Raw genomic sequence first — 15,774 nt, 5'->3', positions numbered from 1 at the left:
GATATTTGAATATGTAAATATGTTTTTCTGCATTCTAATTGTTTGTTTCTAGTTATGGTCAGTATATTGATATACAAGAATTATTATAAAAAAGTGAAATGTATTGAGGGTAAAATAAAAAATTATAGCTTTTTTGTCCAAAAATGTCTATTTTTTTCCCGAAAAAATATTTTGACTTGAGAAAGTTTGTTCATATAAGAACATATGTATCCCCAGGCATACATTTCTATTATAATACCAAGCTTTCACACTAAAAACTCGGCTCGCCATCACACGATCCCAATGAAATTGCTGTGGCACTTAGTGGACATGCCGACAATGTTTGGGAAGTCTTGGCGTTCCATAGTACCACTTGCATTTTGCACAATGCGTATTTTTGTCATTCCCCGTGTACGGTCTGTCGTCTGCTACCAGCAAAGTTGTACTGCTATCCCGTGCATGTGCACGGGTATCGCAAGTACGATATATTTCCAGATACAGGGACATTAGTACTATCCTCTGGTGAAAGAATTAACACAATATTAATTTTTATTGAATTTATTTCCATTTGCCTACCCCTACCCCCTTAATTTGAAATATGTGCACTTTGTGCGTATTCGGTCCAAACAAAGGATAAACGCCTGGCTATAGCTAATACATTAATAGGATTAAGACAAATTCTGATTTTAAATACCATAGCTATGTTTATTTGTTAATATAACATATTCAGTTCAAACTTTAAAAAAATTATACTAATTCTGGATTTTTATTTTCAGACATGGAGGGACCTGAACGGTGTGCCATCTGCAAACAGGATGGAGGAGGCCCATCAGCTTCAACTCTAACAGAAAAGGGGTGCTCAGCCATCAACCAGGCCAGCAGCGCAAGGAAAGACAGCATTCACACTGTACCTGGGGAAAGGGTGCACAAAGACTGCCGGCGTATATACTGCCACCCACATCAGATAGCCAAGGATACCAGGAAAGAAGAATCAAAGGCAAGTACAAGCAGTGATAGACATGTACTTAGGTCATCTGAGGACGGGTTTTCTTTCAACACTGATTGCCTTTTCTGTGGTAGACCAGCCAAGTTTGGGAGGAAGCAGAAGACGCAGGATGTGCTTCAAGTAAAGACAATTGAATTGAAGGACACGCTCCTGGCAATATGCCGCTAACGAGCCGATGTTTGGTCAGATGCTGTGAAGGCACGGATTCTGCATGTGCATGACTTGCACGCAGCAGATGCAGTTTACCACCAGACATGCAGTGTTAACTTTCACACAAATAAACAGATACCAATAGCTCAGATGACAGACACCGAAGAATCCAATAGGACAAAGCTTGGACGGCCTCGAGGCGATGAGAAGACAGCAGCATTCTTGCAAGTGGCAAGATATCTTGAGGAAAATGATGAGCAGATCACCATCAATGATCTCATTGACCTCATGACACAGAAACTGGCAGGCACTAACCACGAAGCGTACAGCTACACCCACATAAAGGCGAGGCTGTGGGAACACTTTGGTGACAGGATAATCCAAACTGCGATCAACGGCAAGCTGAACGTGGTCACCTTCAGGACAACAGCCAGGGCAGTGCTTCAGGAATATTACAACAACCAGCAGCAGGAAAAAGACACAACTGAAGAGAAAATCAAGCTTGTACAGGCGGCTGCCAAACTCATCAAAGAAGACATTAAAACCATTAAAACATCCCATGTGGTGATGACCTGCAATTGCAAGAGGCTGGCATTAAATACTTACCAGATACTCTGCTGGTACTGCTTGAAGGATTGTTTGTGGGAAAGAAAGATGGTGTTAAAGTGGCTTCAATTGGGCAAGCCATAGTGCAGGCAACTAGACCCAGAGTCTTACTGGCATCATTGCAGGTTGGGTTGGGTGTGCAGCTATATCACCACTTCGCATCACGATTTCTCATTGACTCCCTTCATCATCACGGGTTCTGCTGTTCATATGAAGAGGTGCATCAGTTGGAACGAAATGCTGCTCAGTCACATGGAACAGACATCCCTAACCTGACAACAGAGTTTGTGCAGTATGCAGCTGACAATGTGGACCATAATATTCGCACATTGGATGGCCATGGCACATTCCATGGCATGGGGATGATTGCCGCCGTGACCCCTGGAACCAGATCAGGCCGGCCAATACCCAGGGCTAAGGTGACGTCTCGTGATGTCACAATGGTTGGTAGGGTGCAGATACGGTACAACAAAGAAGAAAGTCACGGGATGACAGCAGTGACGTACCAGAAACTTGTCAACCTAAAAGCCCAGAACTGCTCTGAAAATCTTGATGTTCTGTGGAAGACATCCATCTTGTTTGGGTCCCCCAGACCTGCATGGTCAGGAATGATGCAATTCATAAACACAAGGGTGACCACCCTGGCAAGGCGGCTATCATGTTTCTGCCCATGATAGACATGAACTCGAGTGACAGCACATCCATATACTCGACCCTGATGTTTGTCACTGAACATGCACGACGCCACGGTGTCACTCTAGTAATCACCTTTGATCAGCCCCTCTGGCGGAAGGCCCTCATGATCATCAACTCAGAGCCTATGGGAAGTGATCTGAAAGGGATTGTCCTACGCTTGGGCGGCTTCTACGCAGAGATGAGTTTCCTCGGATGTATTGGATACCTGATGGTGTCATCTGGGCTTCAAGAACTGATGGAGTTGATATATGCCCCCAATGCAGTGATTCATATGTTTAGTGGCAAGTCCATTGCCCGTGCAGTTCGCGCACACCTAATTGTTGATGCAGCCCTCAATGCCTTGCTGTTGACAAATGTGCTCAATGCACCTCTACCATGCCTACCTGAAACATCAGACGGCAATGGGAATGAAGACCGGACTTAGCCGAAGCAGCTGCAAGGCCGCTACATGACCAGCATACAGATCTAAGCAATAATCCAGACTTCAACGAAGCTTGTACCCTCCATGAGAAGCTGATGGCTGGGACACTATCTGTGGAAGAAGTATGAAAGTCTGACGTCTTGAAACAAATCAAAGACCACCTTCAAAAGCATGCCGAGTCTGCAAAGATATCTTCTAGAACTTCAGCGCTCTGGGTTCAGTATATGGACATGCTCGACAATCTACGCAAATACATCCAGGCAGAGCGCACTGGGAACTGGGCACTACATCTACAGGCCATCCAGGAAATGCTGCCTTACCTGGCAGCCTCGGGCCACAACCTGTATGCCAAATCTGCGAGGGTGTATCTGCAGCAGATGTCCAACCTCAAAACCCAACATCCCAATGTCCAACAACGTTTTGATAAGTGGTTCCACGTGGTTCGACAAAGTGATCGCCTGTGGGCAGGTCTTTCATCTGACCTGATCATCAAACAAGTTCTGATGAGAAGTTTGAAGACCAGCGGTGGGCTCACTCGAGGGTGAGGAATGACAGAGCAACAACGGCTGGTATGGCTACTATCAATGCCTGCCTGTGCAGAAATAAACCAGGCAATGCAGGAGCTCACAGGTGTGAACTACAACATTGGAGAGCAGAAGAAGGACATGACCAAGGCAAGACAATCTCGTGACTGTAAGGACATACTATCAGCTCTTCAGTATTTACAGGAACGGAATCCGTTCAATAGTGATCCACATCTGAGGAACATTGCCACTGGAGTTCATGCACACCCCACCGTCAACGTCGATACAGCACATGCTGTAGGAGCCAAAATATTGAAATCTATGGATGGGAAAACACCTGCAGAGTACACACATAAGAGGAAAGACCAAATTGTCACCCTCGGCATGAAGTCATCTGTCAAGATTGATGGAGAGCAAGTCCAGGTTGACCCACAACTCCTCTTCCGGAGACTGATCACTGTTGTACAGAGAGCAGAAGAACTGGAGTCGGCCTTCAAATATGAACTGTGCAGCTATCCACCAGCCCTCTTTGATTCCTCTCTTCAGCTCCGAGAAGCACACAAGCCAGTTTTTGCTGATGCCATCTGGGATCTTCTTGGATCCGATGTCCCAGCCGATATCCCCAATGATGGGCAACAGTATTTTTTGGATGGCGGGGCACTTGTTCAACGCATTCCATGGGCTTATGGATCTACATACAGAGACATATGCCACCAGTACACTGATTATGTAACGAAGAAGTACGGAGATGCCATAGTCGTGTTTGATGGTGATGAGAGTTCCAACACAATGGACATGACACAGCAGAGACGGTCTAAAGGGAATGCTGGCACTACTGTGACATTTGCAGCTGACATGCATCTCACATTGAAGAAGGAACAGTTTCTTGCCAACAGGCAGAATAAACAGCGATTCATTTTTATGTTGAGTGAAGAGCTTCAGAAGAAGAACTGTGAGACACACCCGATGTAAAAGAATTGTAATTCCGACTTCCGATTACCGAATTATGACGTCATCACCTGATTTCGTAACGTTAATTTTTCAAGTTCAGCCGATTGACATGGGGCCAACGCCATTTGCAATAGAATGAAAAAAATAATGCTGCAGTCAATTGAAGACAATGACTTCCGACTTCCCGGTTTCCGAATTATGACGTCATCACGTGATTGTGTAACGTTAATTTTTCAAGTTCAGCCGATTGACATGGGACCGATGGAATTTGCTCGAGAATGAGAAATTAATACTACAGTCAATTGAAGACAATGACTTCCGACTTCCCGGTTTCCGAATTATGACTTATGCATTCGACACACTTGCAAAAATGACCGTATGTATATTATACCGTACTAGCAGGGATACCCGTGCTCCGCACAGGAATCCCGTGGATGACGGCGGGTCTGAAGGAGTATATGTCAGTTATTTGTAAAATTGTAGAGGCTGCCACACATACACTGACTGACACACACACGCACACACGCACACACGCACACACGCACACACGCACACACGCACACACGCACACACGCACACACGCACACACGCACACACACACACACACACACACACACACACACACACACACACACACACACACTTTTAATAGTGTGGATACAATATTCACAATATAGAAATCAATCCCGATCGTGTTTATACACCGCACAGTGTTTATTAATATTCGTAACATAGAAATCAAACCCGATCGTGTTTATACACCGCACAGCGTTTAATATTCGCAACATAGAAATCAAACTGAAGTGAAGACGAGAGAAGAACCTTCAGAGTGTAGGCTTTATTCCATTTGATTGAAGCCGCTTCTACGGGCACACCAGGAAATACAAACGCAGTATGGAGTACAAGCAGTAAGGTACACACGCGCAACTAATCACCGCAAAATAAATCAGTATTATATATCAATCAGTGTTCTCACCATTCAATGAGCACCAAGTGAGCCGGCGACATACAATGGCAATGCCCCAGGGACAAAACCCCGCGGCCGAGCCGAACCTCAGCTTTATCTCTTCTGTGCTCGAGCCGCGCGACATGTGATCACACGTCACGACTTTCAATTCACCACATTCTCCCCGTCTTTAAAATGTAACTAGAGGCCCAACTAACGCACCATGATTACTTCAGCGCTACAGGACTATACATTTCAAGCAGTGCGAACTATCTAATCTACAGAAGCATACATGCCAAGCAGTGAGGATTATTGTGAGTTGTAGGAGCATGGTAATGAGCATCGACATATTATGTAACGAGCATATAGGAGCATGAGCATCGAGGATGCCGATAATCCCCTTTACAGATTGAGTCAGCGAGGGGGTATTATCCGTCGACCTCTCCGGGAGTAGATGGCGGTTTCACTTGAGGGAGGCTTCCGATCCTTTTGGTGAGCCTCGACTCGAGCCGGAGATGTCTCCCCGATCGCCCCCGGGTGGAACGCGGTAGCTCCGCCGTCACCCTTCTCGGGTGGAGTCCCTGGGGGAGAAACACCTGGGGAGGGAATGTCAGAGGGAGGTGTGCCAGATGGTGGTGTACCGGCGGGGGGAGTACCTGAGGGAGCCAAATGACGAACCGACACAGTGGTCTCCCTGCCATCCGGGAGCCTGACATGAGCGTATTCTGGATTAGTATCGATGAGTTCGACCTCTTCCACCATGGGTTCATACTTGCTTTGTCGTACCGGGCGTTTCATGAACACTGTTCCGGGATGGGTTAGCCAGTCGGGCACCGATTGGCCGTCAACATAACGTCGTTGGTGAGTAAACATTCGTTCGTGAGGAGTCGCATTGGTGGACGTGCAGAGCAAAGAGCGTATGGAATTCAGAGCGTCGAGAAGGGTAACCTCCCACCGCTCGGGCCCCAGTCCTCTTGATTTCAACGCCAGAGTTACGGCTTTCCAAATAACTCCATTATAACGTTCCACCTGACCGTTACCCTGTGGGTTGTAACCCGTCGTTCGACTAGTTGCTATGCCGTGCTCTAATAGGAACTGTTTTAGCCCGGCCGACATGAAACACGGCCCTCTGTCTGAATGTATGTACGAAGGTTTCCCAAACATAGCGAAGAGGTCAGACAGACATTTCACGACAGTGCCCGAGGTCATATCCGAGCACGGAAACGCGAAAGGGAACCTTGAATACTCATCAACAACAGTGAATATGTATCTGTTGTCTGTCTCGGTCGGCAGGGGCCCTTTGAAGTCAATGTTTAGTCTCTCGAAGGGAGAAGTGGCCTTGATCAGTCTGCCAGAAGCCGAACCATAGAATCTGGGTTTTAGTTCAGCACAAACAGGGCATGAAGCATTCATTTGTTTAATATCTTCAATAGAATAGGGCAGGTTCTGTCTGCGTACGAAATGTGCCATTCTGGTTACCCCCGGGTGGCAAAGAGACACATGGAGGTCTTGCAAAGCCCGACTGATTACCGCCGAGCGGTAGACCCGCGAGAAGGTGTCTGCAGCAGGGTTTTCCCTCCCGGGCCGGTAAACTATCTCGTAACTATAGCAAGCTAGGTCTATCCGCCATCTCATAATTTTTTCATTCTTAATTTTCCCGTTATTTTTCCCATCAAACATGAATGCCACGGATCGTTGTTCCGTAACGAGTGTAAAGTGGTTTCCCAGTAAATAATGTCTCCATTTCCGCAGCGCTTCGACGATGGCGTACGCTTCCTTCTCTATCGCTGAGTGTCTCTGCTCGCTTCCAGAGAGAGTTCTCGAGAAGAACGCGACGGGTCTCCCAGACTGATTAAGCGTAGCAGCTATCGCGTGATCTGAAGCGTCGGTTTCCACCACAAAGGGCACCGAGCTATCGATCGATAAAACCACGGAATTACTGATATCATCTTTGAGGCTGTGGAAAGCTTTTACAACAGCGGCATCTGGTGGAAGGTTTTTGCAATGCACTCGGGGATGTATTTTCTCGGAGTATTGCGAAATCCATCTTGCATAGTAAGCGAACATGCCGATCACCCGGCGCATTGTCTGCAGGTCCTGAGGTGGTGGTAGCTCACGGAGCGGGCGCAATCGTTTAGGATCAGGCTTAATTGTGCCGTCGGCTATCGTGTAGCCAAGAAGGTCAATTGACCTTGCCGAGAATACTCATTTCTCGTAGTTGAGAGTCAGATTATATTTTCTAGCAATGCTCAAGAATCTGTCCAGATTCATATCATGTTCCCCCTGATCCCTACCGCACACTGTGACATTGTCCACGTAAACAAAAGTGTCTTTGAGGTTTTCATCTGAGATGATGTCGTCCATAACCCGTTGGAAGCAAGCTACTCCATTCGTGACACCGAATGGTATCCTCCTGAATTGGTAGAGGCGCCTCCCTGCCTGGAATGCGGTGTAAGGTTTGTCTTCCTCTCGGATGGGAATTTGATGGTAGGTGCTTCGCAAGTCGATGGTGCTGAATACCTTATAATTGGCCACGCGTTCGACCATCTCGTCTATGCGCGGCAGGGGGTAGGCATCGAGTTGGGTAAAGCGATTGACCGTTTGGGAATAATCGACAACCATTCATTTCTTATGGTTCTGACTGCTGGTTACTAACACCTGTGCGCGCCATGGCGAATCGCTCGGTTCTATAATTCCTTCTTCCAGTAATCGCTTGGTTTCTGAAGTGATGAAATTCATGTCAGCAGTGGTATATCGCCGCGATTTGATCGCTATCGGTTTGCAGACCGGCGACAAGTTAGCGAACAGCTGGGGGGACGTTAACTCTGCGGTGGTCAAAGCATTTAAAATTAGACGAGGTTTGCTTCCTCCAAAGGGTATTTCGACGCTTGTGTGCTGCTTGAGGACATTATGACCCAGAATTACGTCTGCGCACAAATCACGAAGCACCAGTACCCTTACATCCCGATGCGTGTACCCTTTTACGTCCAATTCGACTTTGCAGTACCCTCGTACGCGGGATTGTAGTGAGGTGGAGGCCATGCATACCGTATTGTCTGTCGGGTGGATTTTCCATTTCCTGCCCTTCACTAGCGAGCTGTTGACGAAACTTTCAGAGCTACCGGTATCAATCAGTGCCTCAGCCATATGCCCGTTAATTCGTACGTTGATGATAGCCTTGGATAGATTCCCCGGGGAGGCTGCAGTTAATTTATTTTGCGAGTAGAGAGCCGCAGAAGTGGGTTTATTTCTCCTTCGAGTAGATTTACATACCCTGGCATAATGCCCTTTCTTGTCACAGTTCATGCATGTGGCATCTCTGGCGGGGCATTTTTGACGGGGGTGCCTTTTGTACCCACAAAAGAAGCATTTACCAACCGGAGTAGCAGCTGAGGAGTTTTACGTGGCCTGTGTATCCGGCTCCTCGGGTGTTTCTCCATCCCCTATGTCTGGCTGTGTCTGTGTCAGTGGGGTTCCTTGAGTTTCCACCGTAGCCGCGTTCATTAGCAGCATCGGTGTCCCAAATGACTCAGATTGCTGCTGTGCCGTATCCATCGCTCGAGCCTGATCGACTACCTTGTCAAGAGTGGGTTGCGCTTTCTCTAGTAAGCGTTGCTGTATGTGGGCTGATCTGAGTCCTTGGATGAATGCCTCCCGTGTCGCTTCCTTTCGGTGTTCCTCGGCGCTTACGGCCCGGAAGCTGCAGTCTTTTCCCAGCTGATTCAGAGCTTGCAGGAACTGATCGATTGTCTCCCCGGCAGCTTGCCTGCGTGTGTTGAGAAGATGTCGTATGTATACCTCGTTCTTGCGCTTCACGTAGAGCGCCTGCAGCACGTCGATCGCTGCTTCGTAAGTGTCGCACTCCGAGAAGAGCCTGTACACGCTGGGCGAGACATGATTCACGAGAGCGGCAAATTTGTCAGCTCCCTCCTCGATGATGGTCAGATAGTGTGAGAAGGAACAGAACCAATGCGACCATTTCATTTCTGCGTCAGTCGCGTTTGGGTCTGCGTCAAACCTCTCTGGTTTGTAGATCTTGTCCATCGTTGGTTGAGAGAGCCGAGAAAACCAAATGGAATAAATTGAAGTGAAGACGAGAGAAGAACCTTCAGAGTTTAGGCTTTATTCCATTTGATTGAAGCCGCTTCTACGGGCACACCAGGAAATACAAACGCAGTATGGAGTACAAGCAGTAAGGTACACATGCGCAACTAATCACCGCAAAATAAATCAGTATTATATATCAATCAGTGTTCTCACCATTCAATGAGCACCAAGTGAGCCGGCGACATACAACGACAATGCCCCAGGGACAAAACCCCGCGGCCGAGCCGAACCTCAGCTTTATCTCTTCTGTGCTCGAGCCGGGCATCATGTGATCACACGTCACGACCTTCAATTCACCACACAAACCCGATCGTGTTTATACGCCGCACAGCGTTTAATATTCGCAACCTAGAAATCAAACCCAATCGTGTTTATACACCGCACTGCGTTTAATATTCGCAACATAGAAATCAAACCCGATTGTGTTTATACACCACACAGCATTTAATAGTGAACGTAGTGAGCTTCATACTCAACGTGTGCACATGACAGAATAGTAAACAACAACAACAACAACAACACAATACCCTGGCAATTTGGAATCCGTGTCGTCAGCTATGACCCTTTTGCTTCCGGTTTTTGTCATGGGGAATGATGCGTCCCTCGAGATAAAGGCATCGTCGGAGACATGAAAGACTCAAATATCAGACATGGTGTATATTTCCTCTACTGATTTTAATAAAGTTAACTCCCGCATCATCAAAAAATAATTTTTAATCGTGATTTACATTATTTGATCGCTGATCCCGAATCCAGGCCGAAGTGACGTAAAAACGTTATACAGTAACAATGAAAATGGTTTTTATAACCATGGTTATAAAAATAATGAACAAAGAAAATGTTGATAAAATATGACTTGCAGATGATTATGATATCAAAATATATATATATATATATAATATAAAGTTGAAAGTGTGTCTGTCTGTGTCTGTGTGTGTGTTTCTCTGTGACCTATGCACGCGAAAAGTACTGGACTGATCCTCACCAAACTTCACATGCTGACAGAACATGTACCCGGGAGTTTCCCGATGTAAAAGAATTGTAATTCCGACTTCCGATTTCCGAATTATGACGTCAACACCTGATTTCGTAACGTTAATTTTTCAAGTTCAGCCGATTGACATGGGGCCAACGCCATTTGCAATAGAATGAAAAAATATTGCTACAGTCAATTGAAGACAATGACTTCCAACTTCCCGGTTTCTGAATTATGACGTCATCACCTGATTGTGTAACGTTAATTTGTCAAGTTCAGCCGATTGACATGGGGCCAACGCCATTTGCAATAGAATGAAAAAATAATGCTACACTCAATTGAAGACGATGACTTCCGACTTCCCGGTTTCCGAATTATGTCATGCATTCGACACACTTGCAAAAATGACCGCATGTATATTATACCGTATAATGATATAATAATCATCTGTAAGTCATATTTTATTAACATTTTCTTTGTTCATTATTATTATAACCATGGTTATAAAAACCATTTTTATTGTTACTGTATAACGTTTTTACGTCACTTCGGCCTGGATTCGGGATCAGCGATCAAATAATGTAAATCACGATTAAAAATTATTTTTTGATGATGCGGGAGTTATTTTGATTATAATCAGAAGAGGAAATATACACCATGTCTGATATTTGGGTCTTTCATGTCTCCGACGATGCCTTTATCTCCAGGGACGTATCATTCCCCATGACAAAAACCGGAAGCAAAAGGGTCATAGCCGACAACACGGATTCCAAATTGCCAGGGTATTGTGTTGTTGTTGTTTACTATTCTCTCATGTGCACGCGTTGAGTATGAAGCTCACTACGTTCGCTATTAAATGCTGTGCGGTGTATAAACACGATAGGGTTTGATTTCTATGTTGCGAATATTATACGCTGTGCGGTGTATAAACACGATCGGGTTTGATTTCTATTTTGCGAATATTAAACGCTGTGCAGTGTATAAACACGATCGGGTTCGATTTCTATGTTGTGAATATTGTATCCACACTATTAAAAGTGTGTATGTGTGTGTGTGTGTGTGTGTGTTTCAGTGTATGTGTGGCAGCCTCTACAATTTTACAATTAACTGCGACATATACTCCTTCAGACCCGCCGTCATCCACGGGATTCCTGTGCGGAGCACGGGTATCCCTGCAAGTGAATCTTATAAAAATCGATGAGGACAAGAAGTTTCTTGCTTCTCAACATGAAAAGGGGCGTCCAGGAAAGATCGAGAGTCTTGACTACAAGACTTCCAGGACTTCAGAGAAAATTATGAAACGTAAGGATGAAGAGAAAAAGAGGAAACAGAAGGCACTTTTGGAGATGGCTGCAACTTCTGAAACAGCCAACCTCCAGTCTTCCTCCTCCTCCAGCTCTACTGAATCTAGTCCAAGTCGACAACCATCTTCTTTCATCCATCCAACCACCTGTGATTCCCAGCCTCCGAAGAGAAAACGTGGGACAACTGGATTAACATCTGAAGTAACTGAGGCCCTGGATAGAACTCTCCTTAGCGATCGTTCTGCAAGTCGGGTTCTAATTCCATTTGCCAAGCAATTGGGACAAGACATCAATAGACTTTCTCTCAGTCCAAGTGCCATTTGTGCCGCTCGTGTTAAGCACAGGAAGCGACGCGCTGAAGAGATAAAGCAGAGCTTTAAGGTTGACACACCCCTTGTAGTCCACTGGGATTCCAAGCTGATGCCAGACCGAACTGGAAGAGACAAAGTTGACAGGCTGCCATTTTTGGTCACTGGGAATGGTGTGTCAAAAATCCTGGCAATTCCGATGCTGAAAGACTCCAAGGCGGAAGAAACAGCCACGGTCATCTTTTCAACAGTTAAGGAGTGGAACCTGATTGGACGTGTCAAAGGGATCTGTTTTGACACGACAGCTGTTAATACTGGAATCCGGGGTGGGGTCTGTGTTCGTATTGAAAACATCCTTGATCATCAACTTCTTTATTTTGCGTGTCGGCACCATGTCTTAGAACACCATGTCTTTTGGAAGCAGTTTACTCTTCTTCGGTCGATGAAGCATCCCAAGGGCCAGACATCACCTTATTCCAAACCTTCCGGGACTGCTGGCCCAATTTTAATTTCACGCAGTACTTGACTGCTGCTGATGATGCAAGCACAGCCACCGATATCCATCCATGGGCCAATTCTGTCATTCAGCATGCCCAAGAGCTTCTGAAGCAGAAGCATCCCCGAGACGACTACAAAGAACTTCTCCAACTGACGATCATTTTCCTTGGAGGCGTCCCTTCTGGACATCAGGTTCCAACATTCAGGGCACCTGGCGCCGTTCACCGAGCGCGTTGGATGGCTCGTGCAATTTACTGCTTCAAGATCTGAATGTTTCAAGGGCAGTTCTCGGATTTTCTCACTAAACGCGCGTCATCATCCCGCAGTGCATGTCGCACAGAACGCCTATTTAGCAGGATCAAGCAGGTCTGTCTTTTTGTTGCTAAGCACTATATCAGGGCCTGGTTCGACGCTCGAAATGCTGCTTCCGCGCCAAAGAATGACCTCCAGCTCCTTCAAGCCCTCCATTCCTTGAATCATGCTGCATACAAAACAATGAGCCGCCATCTGTGGTACCTGAGCGAAGTTAACGTCGGCCTTGCACTCTTTGATGACAACTTAGATTCGTCAGAAAAGATCGCCATGGTAATAAGCATGAAGGACGTGGAGGGTTCAGAGGATCCATCTCGACGAGTCTGGCTTCCCAATCCAGAGGGAAAGAAGCTGTCTGACCTCTGCTCCTTCCAAACTAAAAATATTTTTATGCTCCTCGAACTGCCAGAAGGCTTTCTTGAGGAAAAGGATCCATCAAACTGGAAGAGCTTTGAATCCTACGGCAGAGCAAAGCAGAGGGTTGACTCTTTGAACGTCGTGAATGATGCGGCCGAAAGAGGCGTCGCCCTCATCCAAGATTTCGCGAAAGCTGGTCAAGCGCAGTACCTTGTTCAAGTGATAGAGGATGACTGACGGAAATACCCAAAGGCCTCAAAGGAAACTTTGATTTTATAAAGGCATGTTATTTACTTTTCAGGAGAATTTTTTTTTAAATTGTTTTCATCAAAAGAGATTTTCATTTTAATTTAGCCATGTTGTACTAATGGAGAAGGATGTCAAGTGCCTGCGCAAGTCCTAAATATTATTTAATCTTAATAAAACTTGGAAGATTTTAGTTTTTCATGTAACCTCACCATTTGGAAGGTTCTGCAAACTTCTATCGCAAATTTGAATTTTTACCATAGTAGCTTAAAGCGCCCGAATATACACGCATATTAAACAGTATATTATATACACACATGTACAGTATATTATATACACGCACATTATACAAGATATATACACGTGTGTTATACAGTATATTATATACACACATATTATACAGTATATTATATACACACATGTACAGTATATTATGTACACACATTATACAGGATATCTTGCTACGAATTTGGAAGCCTTGTGCACACAGACAGACAGCTGTCCCCTATAGCTCAGTAATATCGGTAAGTATGTGTTTCTAGTTAGGGCCCCGTACATGGTCTTATGGGAATTAAATGTACATGTGCTGCGAAGTTATTTTGATGGTTACGATTTGAATTACACCCATAAATCTTCTACAACAACACCAGCATCACCCTCACCTTCATCTCGCTCTGGCCGACGGCATGGCGCCCGTGGTGGGCGGAGTTCAAGGAAGAGCCTCGCGGCGACCCTCGACCAATGGGCGTGCAACGAGTGAGGTGGCCACCGCTCAGCCAACCAGACCCCACCACGGTGGGAAAGGCGGTCCGCGTGACGTCACTATGCCCCGGGCCAATCAACGGACTTGGCGCCCGTTTTGACAAATGACAGAGGCGACGAGCGCATTTGCGCGCCAAAACCGTCCAGTGAGGGAGAGCGGGTAGCGAGGGGGGTCCCCCCCCTGGACAAGTGTGAAATAAGGTTGCTGCGAGATCGGACAGGGCGGAGTGTGGTTGTCGGGACAAGCGCGAGAAGAACAAGGGGAATTGCGTTTGGTCCGCTCGACGCTGATCGCATCTCGCTGGCGCCTGGTTCTTCTGATCGCATCTCGCTGGCGCCCGGTTCTTCTGACCGCATCTCAACGCTGGTCTAGTTCACTCGTCTCAGCCAAACCGCACGAGGCGGGTAGGTCCATGTCCGTGTGTGTGTGTGTGTGTGTGTGTGTGTGTGTGTGTGTGTGTGTGTGTGTGTGTGTGTGTGTGTGTATTTGTGGGCCCGTCTGTAAGTAGAAATCGTTAAGTGCTTGCTCTTTGTACATTGCATAACTGTATTCGGTGTTAATTCTGCTCTGTGTTTTCCCTTTCCCAATTGTAAATAAATCCCCTGTTAAATGTATCAGCTCGTTTCTGTGTTTTCCTCATTGATTTAACACGGTGCGTGTTGGGGAATTAAAGAAGGCCGTTGCTGCTGTCGAAGCACATTTGGACCAACGGGACCTCGGTAACCATCAGCTCGGGTTACGCACGGGTCGAGCACAGAAACGACTCGTCCTGTTCGAGTTCCGTCGAGGGTGTGAATACTCGGTAGTTCACCACGTGGGCCTCTAGGTATTTTGAAGTTTGGCAAATAACCCTGTACCACGTGGTTGATTTATTGACGATTCACTGTCCTGTAAGGGACCCGTACCCTCAGAGTTTTCCGAAAAGTACGATCTCGATCCGGGTGTTCGGTAGAGCCAACCCTACTGCTCCACCTCGCGGTCGTGCTCGCAGCCGACGCCCGGCTCCGCAACAAATTGGTAGTCAGGAGTGCGATTCGGCCTCCGTATAGAAATTCATGGGATTCGGATCAGGGGTAGGGAGCAAACCCCCCCATTCCCCCAAATTGCGAGTGTCAAATGTTATTCCCAACACGCAACATGTCTAACCAAGACGGGCTGAAGCAGGTGGGTAGTGAGGTAGATGTAGTGGTAGACAAACCCATGGTCCAGGACACCATCCCCATGCAAGAAGACATGCGCCCACAACCAAGCTCAGAGTCCGAAAGGGGCGCAGCGGCGGCGTATGACAACCCCCCCTCACCCTCCGTCAAATTTCCTCCCCGATCCAGGCCGGTTCCGCACACCATCATGGCAGATCGGCTCCGCTGAGTCCATTTGACATGAACCGGTTGGGGGAAATGTTTATGGGAATGATGGAAGAAATGAAAGGAATGAAAACGAACACGCAGGCACTGAGGAGCGATATGCAAGAAATGAACGCAAATGCGCAAGTGATGGAAAACAAAATGACACAAATGCGCAGGCATTGAGGGGCGATATGCAAACGAAGCAAGGGGAAATGCAGAGCATGGGGTTGAGTCTCCAAAAGGTCCTGAGTTCAAGCCCCGTTGGGCCACTGAATTAA

General features: G+C 46.6%; 1 pseudogene; it reads left to right on the top strand.

The window, feature by feature from the left end:
• Positions 1–757: 757 nt before the first annotated feature.
• Positions 758–2,415, top strand: LOC147031195 (uncharacterized; annotated as a pseudogene).
• Positions 2,416–15,774: the final 13,359 nt, after the last annotated feature.

This window comes from Eptatretus burgeri, chromosome 3 (assembly GCF_056783735.1).
Source record: "Eptatretus burgeri isolate ZD-2024b chromosome 3, Ebu_testis_v1, whole genome shotgun sequence".
In the NCBI taxonomy this organism is placed as follows: domain Eukaryota; kingdom Metazoa; phylum Chordata; class Myxini; order Myxiniformes; family Myxinidae; genus Eptatretus; species Eptatretus burgeri.
This window is presented reverse-complemented; position numbering and strand designations above follow the sequence as displayed.